Genomic DNA, 11,643 nt, shown 5'->3' with positions numbered 1-11,643 from the left:
GATGATCTCCCAACAAATATGCGTTACTTGCATAAATGGTACTTAAGTGAATCAAAGAATGGGAGAACGATGATCGTGCTGAGTGTCCCACGGGAGTACTACGGCCGCTCCGAAGAAATCCATATCGACTTTGATGAACTCTTCCAGATGTACAATGGCGACGCCCTCGACAAATCGCTTATGAGTTGCTATTGTTTGTAAGTTTTTCAATTCGTTGTCTACATATAACTTGTTTAGTTATTTCAATTCATTGTCTATATATAACTTGTACTCTATTATGCAGAATGAAGATTCTGGAGTGTAAAAGTAAGAGCCTCCTAAATATTGGGTTTATTGACCTAGATAAAATACATATAGCGACGCTAACTGATAAACCCAAGGAGACGGAGGAAAACCTTCTAAGGTTTCTAACAGATCAAAATTTCTGTGACCACATACTGTTTCCATACAACTTCAGGTGAGGGTCTTTACTCTGTTGTGTCCATTCACTTATAAGTGTAATTGATAAGTTACTGACACACACACACACACACACACACACACACACACACATATATATATATATACACATGTGCAGCTTTCATTGGATTCTGTTGGACATTCAAATTGATAAGGGGAGAGTTGATGCCTTCGACCCATTATCGAGACCCTTGGAAAAGTTTCAAAGCCTGCAGGACATGCTCCAAGGGTAATTTTAATCATTCTTGCGTTCTATCGGTCTCTTTCGATGATTTCCTGATATATCAATTAATGAAAAACTTAGCAAATCATTATCCCTGTCGGGCAGGGTTTGGAAGCGGTTCAAGTGCGTGACTCCCGGTAAATTTTTCCTGAGAAGCTGACCTTTAGAGCGGCTCAGGTAAGTAGTAGTATGATATACTTCTATTAATTTTCAATACATTTATGATGCTAGATTATTATTTTGATTATATATATTCTATTCTCGTAAAGTGCGACCAGCAGCCACGGGGAACGCATCTACGCGGATACTATGTTTGCGAGACCATTCGCACGTTTACCTCTGAGCTCAAGGATCACAGATTCGACGTAAGCAATGAACATTCACACCTCTATTTTTACCCGTCATTCTTTGTTATCATGATTGATATTCATATTCATCTCCTCTTCTTATATAGCACACGGCCATGAGGACGAAGGTCCTACCAGAGCAACGCGCGATTGCTGTTGCAGAGGAGCTTGCGGGATTTCTGAGGACGGAAGCTATAGATGACAAAGGACGATTTAGTGTAAATATGGGCCATTACTGATGTTCATCCATGTAATCGAATAGACGGGCTCTAGTCCCGATAATTCAGATCTGCATATAATTGTATATATATGCTCGCTTGTAAGATAAGTTAATCTTATATATATATATGCATAATTATTTCTATTTAAATTATATGAAAACTAATTCCCGAACACCAAACGAGGCATCACGTTAATCTCCCGAACACCTAAACCCTAAAATAATTTCATTCAAAAAAAACCCAAAAACGAGCAAAATCTGAAAATCTTTAGTCCCGGTCCGTGTAACGAACCGGGACTAAAGGGTCTGCCCTGGGGCGCTACGAGGCGCCCACGTAGAGCACCTTTAGTCCCGGCTTGTAACAGGGCCGGGTCTAAAGGTTTGGCCTTTAGTCCCGCCCCTTTAGTCCCGATTGCTGAACCGGGACTAAAGCCCCTTACCGGCCGGGGCTATAGGCCCTGTCCCCACTAGTGATGTGGACGACTGATGAACATAGATGCATCTATACATCCATTGGAAAAAGAAGAAGAAATAAAAAAGACTTGTGTATGTAGTGAAAGATCGATGTTGCCTATGTGTGGAGGAAGAAAGTAGCGAAGCTAGACATCCCACGCAAGACGTGTATCTCCAGTGACCGCTCTTTCACTAAGGGCTTGTTCGGTTAATCCCCATCACAAGGGGATTGGAGAGGATTGAAGGGGGTTAAGGTGGATTTTGACTTACAAGGGATTTAATCCTCCTCAATCCATTTCAATCCCCTTCAAATCCGTTGTAACCGAACAAAGCCTAAAGGGGCGTTGACATCCCACGCAAGACGTGTATCTACAGTGACCTATGGTGTAATTTGTGCTACATCCAACGAACAACCTCCCGGGCGAAACCGCCCCTGGGTGCATGCATGATATGGGAGGACGATCCGCCGTGTAACTGCAATAAATCGTGTACCGCCAACTTACTTGCTCCTAAGTGTCCTAAACAGGATGGTTAGTTTTTTTATACAGGATTCACATTTTTCAAATACATGGTTAAAATGTTATCAAATTTATATTTTTGTAACAAAAACAGAATACATGTTACATAATTTTCATACACACGTTGATTTTCTTTAACTATGAAAATATGCTTCTTACATTCCATAAATATTTTCGTAAATAATCCGAGAATTCTTTTAAACCCGTGCACATTTTTCAAAAATAATGTACGTTTTAATGAATGGTATGGAATTTTTTTGTGAATTACAAATACTTTTTTTACATAGTATAAACTTTTAAGAAAATTCACGTGCTTTCTTACTGAAATATGTGAATATGTTTTAATGTACGAAACAGTATTAATGGTATCAGAAATTTTAAAACTTATGGCAACAAAATAGTTGCACGGTGTTATCTATTTATTATACTTGCATTGAAAAGTTTTTTAAATTGTTAAGTAGAGTAACTATTTTTTTGGAAAATGTGTATTTAGAATATCACAAATGATAACAAATAAAAAAATAAAATATAAGTAAAAAATACTGGTAAATTAACACTACCGTGCCGCCCCACTTAGGTCGCTCCCTAAGACGGGGCATACCTCTTTCTCGCTATGAGCGAGACAAAAGAGCGCACATTGTGTTCCAGAACGAGTGTTCGGCCCAGTTCTTATGCCAGAATCTAGGTGTTCTTCCAGAATCAGACCCCTCGCATTTATTTTATAATCCTATTGAGTGAGGGTCTAATTAGAAAGGATTTTTAAACAAATGGGGATCAAAGATTCAAGGAGAAGCTGGCGAGGAGTCGGATTCTCGAAAAATCCCCAGCTTCTCCTATAATCTCTGAGTCGCATTTATTTTATAATCCTATTGAGTGAGGGTCTAATTAGATAGGATTTTCAAACAAATGGGGATCAAAGATTCAAGCTGGCGAGGAGTCGCATTCTCGAAAAATCCACAACTTCTCCTAGAATCTCTGAGTCGCATTTATTTTATAATCCTATTGAGCGAGGGTCTAATTAGATAGGATTTTCAAACAAATGGGGATCAAAGATTCAGGAAGAAGCTGGCGAGGAGTCGGATTCTCGAAAAATTCCCGGATTCTGGTAAAAGAATTGGGCCTTCGTCTCTAGGGATGATATACGGGCTTTTGCTCTTTAACAAGGAGACAAATACTGTTCGGTGCGGACTTCTACATAGTTTTTGAAAGGTTTCGTCTGGAAATTTCTATTTTTCAAGTTTCTTGTTACCAATTTAACGGTTTTAAGAATTTGTTCATATACGGTTTGTCTTTTTGCTGTTGTGTTTCCCCCCTTTTTATTTTTCTCTTCCTTTCATTATTATTTTTCTCAAAGACACATTGAACATTTTCTGAATACATGTTAAACATTTTTCACACACACATTGATTATTATTGAATACACATTGAACCTTTACTAACTACATGTTAAATATAGTTACATATACATTTTTAATTTTTTAAGACATATTTAATTTTTTAATACACAGTAAAACAGATATGTATATTGAACATTTTAAAGTGCACGCTAAACATACTTAATATATGTTGAACTTTAAATTACACATGAAAATTGTATATACTTTGTAAACATTTCTTTATGGTGAACATTTTCATATGTCAAAAACATGTTTTCAACCATTTAATGATTTTTTTACAACTTCATGAACATATTTATGAACAATTTTGTAAAGTTTTGATATTTTTTTATTGTCATGAACATTCCTTTAATGCTACAAATACTTTTATTTAAACTCCATGGACAATTTATAAGTATTTAACATTTATTTGAATTATAATTATACAACTTTAGCGGTACGAACAATTTTTGAATCTTTTTTAAATGGTGAACACTTATTTGAATATCTAGTAAAATATTTTTAAAATATATTTGTTACAGAACTTCTAAAATCAAAAATAGCATACATTCATTCTCTTTTAACTCTGTGGAGATGTGTTATGCTCGCTAGCAAATCCAATGAAGTTTTAGGCTATTAGAGCATTTGCCTAGCTAAAAAGCCAAACATAATGGATGTGTTTGGTTTACATCTTTGTTTTGGGCATTTTGCATACTTGTCATACTTGGACCTGTTTTGAGTTAATGCAAACAAAAACCTAACATTTGCATGTACTTTAGTTACGTGTATTTAGGCTACCTGCATAGAGAAGTAATTTCACCATGGTGTTTAGTTGTCCGCATGGTAGTTGCTTGACAAACTCCACGTTGTTTGGTTGCAAACGGCATACATAGTAATCACCACTTTCACTAGTGGTGACCTTACCACACACCGGTAGCTAGAAAACAAATGTCAGTCAATCCTAACTACTAACATATGGCAGTCGATCCTAACTACTAACAAACGACAATACAAATTAAGAGCCATATGGTTGAAAAGGAAAAGTTCATCAATGATAACTATGTGAGGTTCTCGTCGTCGTCCTCCTCCTCCTCCTCCTCTAGACCTTTGTTGTGTCGCATTTTCTGAGCCCACTTCATCATTTTGTTCTTCCAGACCTCGTTGTCAAATGCCTTCACATCATGATCGGAGCTGACAACATCATCACGCGTCACATCTTCCTCCTCCGACACAAGTTCATCACAACCCCATTGTAGGATCTATTTATGAAGGATGCATCATGTAAGAACAAGGTTAACCTGGGGAGGGTATAGATTTGAGGTTTCTAATTTGAGACGTCCGGTTGTAGAATGCATTATTTGAGTATGTTTTGTTGGTTTGGTTATATACATCAAGGGGAAGGAGAAGCAGGGTACTTATTTACTATCGCTGAGAGGAGGAAGGTGGAAGAGGGTGGGGCCGAAGTGTGGACTGAAGTACGTGCAGTTGTGGATCCAGGGATTGAAATTAACCGGAGAAACATTTTTATGTTTAAAATTCCTTCATATCACAAATAAATGATATTTTGGACACTGACATGACGTGTCTGATGTAACTTTGACCACTAACTTCTAGCGTAGTACATGTATAAATAACAACAAATTACAATTAAGTAACAGGAAATATTATAAGATTCTAGAAATAGATTTTTTTTTAGAAAAGTATATACATATGATGTTCAAATTCCCAGTCTGAACAATCACAACCTTACCACTAGTAAAACAAGATTAAAAGCTCGACCCAAGACATGTCCAAAGCATCACTTTTTTATGACACCAAGGGCACAGGTAGCTTTGTGTTGTGTGTGAACTAATATAATGACTCTGATGGAAAAGAAACGAAAAAGTAGCTAGCTATCCTAGTGGATGGCGGTGGTGCATTGAATCGACGACCTACAGTCCACTGATGACCTAAATGATTTGATCTCACTAATGTAGGCCCCCCAAAAGAACTAAAAAGGGTTACCATATATAGCAATTTGTTAATTAGACGGCCAATGATGTTGTTGCATTAATTGCAAGGCTTGCCGGTTAAGGAACAAGGGTTGTCCATGCATGGTTTGCCTCTAAAAGGTGTAGACGCACATGACATATACTCCATCCGTTTCTAAATATAAGTCTTTTTAGAAGTTTCACTAATGAACTACATACGGATGTATATAGACATATTTTAGAGTATAGATTCATTCATTTTGCTTCGTATGTAGACACCTAGTGAAATATCTTAAAGACTTAGGGAGTATGATTAATGCATGGCTGCCTCTACAAAAGATGATGTTGGCTCTCCACTAGTAGAAAACCAACCCGGTGCATCTTCCCTTTCTTCAACACTTTCTCTTCTCTTCTTTCCTTTTTGTCCTTTTTTCTTTATGGCATGGCATGCACCCATGTACACGTATATGGAGATTGGAGGATAGTGAAATACTTACAGTGAAGCAGCTTCTAGCCAGTAGCTAGCGACGACTTTCTGTATGATGTGGTTCGTGTTTCCCATGGATCGATGCACCCATGCTACATCTAGATGCAAGGGCTTTAGGGCATCTCCCTCAACCGTCCGCATACACCCGAACCGTGTGATTCGGACCATAAAAGTTATTTAGCATGGGTCTGTATTGGTTTGCAAGACGTGTTTTTTTCATAAACCGAAGATAAATATGGAGGGTTTGCGTGCGTCTGCACCGCTGCCCCACCCGCTTCTGACCATTCTAGCACACCAAAAGAAAAACATCGCCCGAGCGTTTTCAGCCCGAAACGGTCAGCGCTGTTCTAGAGCGTCACTGGCCGCATTCATGCCCGGGCTGAGCGGACGCGACCTCTCACTAGCGTCGACACTGAAGCAGCCGCGCCAGCTAGGAGAGTGTTGCATTGAAAAACACGGACGGTGCTCTCTCGGGTGGCACGCTCCAAAGTCCCTTTCTTCCCTCCACACCGTTCTCATCATAGTCTCCTCGCGCTCCAAAACTCTATGGTACTGGCTCATGCCGGAGTAGAAGAAGGAGATGGTCTCCATTGCTGCCAGCAGGCAGCCAGATGCCGATGATGTTTCAGTGGAGGAGGCGATATATGACGAGCCGGTGCCACCCTCGTTGGTGCATTGTGCCCTAACCATCGACGAGGCTCCTTCCCATTACATGGACATGATGCGGGATGAGCGGGAGGAGCACTTCTGAGAGGTGCATGCACATGCGTCCTACAACCCCTGGCTCCTTTAGGCGCACTCGCGGGCAGAGGAGTACCTTGATGACGACAGGGCAATCGTAACGGACACGAATGTGGCAGAGAGGACGATGCTGCTCGAGTCCTACCGCTTCGCTCGCTAGATCCACCATGATCGTTGGCGGTGACGCCAGCTCCATGCGGAACTGGAGGTCACCTACAAGGAGTTCAACGAGGCGGGGGATGAGGTGTGGGGCAAGAGCGATGACGAGAAGGACATCGCCGGCTCCACCAAGCCCGCTCCTAGTTGTCATGACTATGAAGCCGACACGTCCGCGGGTGTCACCGGTAGGGAGGAAGAGTAGTGCATGGTAGGTCGTCGCCGCTCAGGTCACGGGAAGGCCAGCGAGCTTCCTCTCCGCATGATGCCAAGCTTGACGGTCTAATAATCGTCGATTGGTTAGCTGCTGAAGCTCCGGCGACGGGGCTACTGGGAATGAGCTGGAAAAGGCGAAGGCAAGTGCCGAAACTTCAATCCCTGAGGCTCATGGCAGTCCAGCGGTGAACGGTTGCCGATGACTATTTAGATTAGGAATTATACCTTCAAAGACAGACAAGTTTCGCTTTTAGTTAAAGTATGTCTGAAATGTAATGAATTTCATTATGTTTATATGAAATCCATCGTATTTGCATGAATCTCTTCTAGTTTATTTGAAAATCGTCTGTTTGTACGAATTTTTTCCGATTAGTTCAATTAATTGTTGAAATGTATGCGGACGGCGTTCGGATGGCAGCCTCCCTCATCCTTGTCCTTAGACTGATGCGGGAAAAAAATTGCGGGTCAGCGAGTGAGATGCCCTTAGCATGCATGTAGGCACACTCATGAAACCAACTACTTTCTTCGTTCCTAAATATAAGTCTTTTGAAAGATTTCATTAGAGACCACATACGGAGCAAAATGAATGAATCTATGTTTTAAATATGACTATATACATTCATATATAATTCATAGTAGAATCTTATAAAAGACTTATATTTAGAAATGAAGGGAGTAGTAGCTAATAATCCCAAGCTCTAGTAGCTATCATACATATCACCCCCATGAACTAACCTAACTAAGGTGTCAGTCAAAGCCAGCAGCAGATGCCCTGATGCAAGCTGCCAGTAAGTAAAGGAGACTTTGTGTGTTTTACCAACAAGATTAAAGAGTTTTATAGAAGCAGGATGACTTGCAGGACCCGCGGCGCCGATTATTGGTGCAAGCAAGTTGCAGCAAGGTAGCTAGCGTCAGCAGTTGGCATGTGTGAAAAGGTCATGCACTGCACATCACCCTCACAAATTGACAGGGTGAGAGGGAGACCCGTTGCTAGCTAGCTAGCTACTAACCTGTTGTTAGCTTGTGTGTGAGGATAAAATGAATTGGAGTGAAGAAGGCGCCACTAGAATTTGGCCACCACACGAGATTCCCACTGACTCACTCACTCACCTCTCTCCTTGAGATTCCTTGTCAACAAATAGAGTCCAACTCGATCGTGCTTAGTTTTTGTTTCCTTTATATTATGCACAAAATTGCACTACAGTTGTAAAATTTGTACTAGTCATACATACATGCATGAACTAGAACTAAGTATTAGTTCTATACACACAAAAAAACATACTGAGATCAACTGAACATGTCCTATCTACTGGCCTTAATTTGCTCACGCAGGATCTAGAAAAAAAATTCAATAAACATTTTCCTTGTTTATTGCATGTTGCACGCCTCATTCCTTTACCAAAAAATATATCTAGATAGCTATAAATATATGTGTGTTTTAAGCCATGTATGTATAAAGCAAGGATTATCGCGTCATTTTCCTCATGGGTTTGAAAGTGGCCTCGAGCTAGATAGATAGACAGGTAGGGTGATGCACATATGGAATCCAAACAAAATTTTGAAAACCGCGTGATCGATAAATTGAAATGTTGGAGGAGGACAGGGCGGGTGTATATTCCAAGTGAATAACATGCTGCAAGCTGTGTACAGGCATGTTCTTTTTTTGCTTTTTTGTTTTGCAAAAAAGCTAGTAGCAAGCATGGTGTACTTTGAACTCTACATCACGCGTCTCCCTTTTTGCAAGACAATTTGTGTTGGTGACCAACCGAATTCATATATGTGCCTTTAATTCCCAAGAATCTGGTCCGGCCACTCTGCACGGCATGGAGAATTTTGGTTCAGAAATGTGAGCTGGAGTATTTAGTTTGTTCTACTTCAGATAGTAACACATTGCCGAAAAGATATATATTTCGAGTTCCCTCCCATAAACACGCACCAAATCCCAAGATCTTCTCAACAACAAAAAATCTACTACATATTATGCCAAAGACGGTACGTCCTCGTCCTGCTTAGAAAATTAACTAGCTACCAAACTCGATCAGACACTAGTTTGGCTCATTCCTGTTATAATCGTACTCTATTTTTTCTTCTTCAAAATATCTTCATAATTTACATGCATACATAATGCCAAAACCCGTGCATGCTCTCACCCTATATGTAAAATTAACTAGCTACCAAATTCGACAATATACAACTAGCTAGTTTGGATCATTCCAAGGTAATCATACTCTATTTTAACATTATTAAAGAATATCTTGGATCACTTCAATATATTGCATGTTATTTTGGTCAACAAGAAGATGATTAGGTGCCTTCGATGGATTAATACAGGATGCCAATAATCATCTGGCAGGAGTAACACCCGACCACATGCTCCATGACCATATATTTGACCATGTCATTGCATGCATGCACAAGTGACGAAACTGTTAGCAGAATTCTTTTCTTTTTCAATTTTTAAAATATTTTATTTCTTAACTAATAAATCTGACTGAAAAACTGTGTTAGATGGAGTAACAAGATGATGATTATTTTGGCCAACAAGATGATGGTTAGGTGCCTTAGATGTAGCATATACATCATCAAACAGTGCAACTTGATGGGTGGGCGCGTGACTTGGCGATAGATCATGCATCTCTAATGACGTCAGTTACTTTTATATTACGAGATTAGGAATGAATTTAGCTGCTAGCTCATGGTTTACTTTTGTTTTGTTCGTAGAGGAAGGAAAAAGGAGCCATGCATCTACATCATGCACCAAGTAAGATATATATATCTAATTAGTGAGGACATATGACAGTGATGTCGATTAGTAAAAACAATTTAACGTGGACGTTGATATCGGTGTACAGTCGAAAGAATTTACTGATAACAAGTTGTTCATTAGAAGTATAGAAGTTATTAAAATATATCATTGACGTCTCTCTCAATATGATGACGGCTCAATCGATTCTCATGTGTCCCTATCTCTACCGGAATTCATTCAAGTCATTTCACCCAGGGACAATGCATTTTCCTTTATGTCGTGTTTGTGTTGATATTTGCTCTGGTATTGCACCATAGTATGAACAAAATAATTTATATTTATGTAATATAGGTCACTGCACGCATACTCAACCATGAATAGCAAAAGGAGATATCCTAGAGAGTAAGCAGCAATGGCCCAATAGTTGGTCATTCAATATTGTTAATTAATTAACCTATCATCAAAATGATGAACAAAAGGCAATATATAATTAGTCGGCAACAATTCAAGCAACAAATAAATCCTTGCAAGGGTGGATGACATTGTATAAGAGTATATATTTTTCTTTCTTTTTGTTTGACAATGACGAGGTTTGTATGTTATCTGGCTCGCTACAGTGCACTTGATTGTTTTTGAACCAAAACAACCGAGTGCTTCTTCTCTAAATTCTATGTTAAGAGGAATAACCAAGGATGTGAAATAAATGTAGATGAGCTACCTCGTCCCCAGAAGGTCTAGACCAAGGAGGAAGGGATTCCAATGAATATTGTGGGAGGCTACGACAAATCTATCAACCATAGCTTGCAGAGAAATATGAGAAGTGATGACATATATGAGAGATAGATTGGGTTAAGGTTGGTCGAATGTGTAGGTTGCTTCCAAGGCAGTCCATATACTGATATAGCCAAAAAAAGCAACAATTTGTTTTTGAGGGAAAAAAAGCGACAAATGGGAGGGGTACCATGACAATGGATACACGGGCGGAGCAGGATAGGCTTGGCCCGGGCCGGCTTCCCTACACTATAGCTATAAAGACATGAATATATAGCACATGTGCTTGGCCACGGACCGGTGTACCTAGGGCTTGTCTCCGTCCCTGGATGGATGGTTATCTGAAGCACAAAAATTAGATGGAAATGAATGAAAAAAAATAGATGAGTAAAGGGTTTGGCGACAATTTTCTTTCACTAAGGTGAACTTAATTTATGTGATGATTAATCGAGGATAAATTCGGGGTAATGCGAGTGAATGGAATTGATGACATCGTAAGTGTATGCCATTACATAATAGTATATTATTTTCTTTTTTCAATTTGACCATGATGAGATTGTATGTTGTTACTGTAACGCCCCGGACACACCTGCCGGTGGTCGTTACTCCTGGCGGGATCTAGACTGGCCCCGCATATCAATATTAGTCTTTTTTGCACACTTTGTCCTCACTCATGCGCACCCGGGATCAACTTCCCGATCGGTTGCCCATCCTAGAACTACTCCAAGCCAAGCACGCTTAACCTGGGAGTTCTGTTCGAATGGGTTCCCGAAAAAGAAGGAATTCCTTATTGATATGAGTAGTCTATCATCCCTAATAAGCCAGGCTATTACGGTTACTTTCATTAAGAAGCATTCTAGCTGTTGGTCCAAAAATGATCGAGAGCTTCTTCTCCTTCTCACATGATAAGAGGAGGTCGCCAAGGGTGCGGCTAAATGATGATGCAACGATTATATAGAA

The sequence above is a fragment of the Hordeum vulgare genome, chromosome 1H (assembly GCF_904849725.1).
Source record: "Hordeum vulgare subsp. vulgare chromosome 1H, MorexV3_pseudomolecules_assembly, whole genome shotgun sequence".
Classification (NCBI taxonomy): domain Eukaryota; kingdom Viridiplantae; phylum Streptophyta; class Magnoliopsida; order Poales; family Poaceae; genus Hordeum; species Hordeum vulgare.
The sequence above is the reverse complement of the archived record's forward strand: the minus strand, read 5'-3'. Positions refer to the sequence as shown.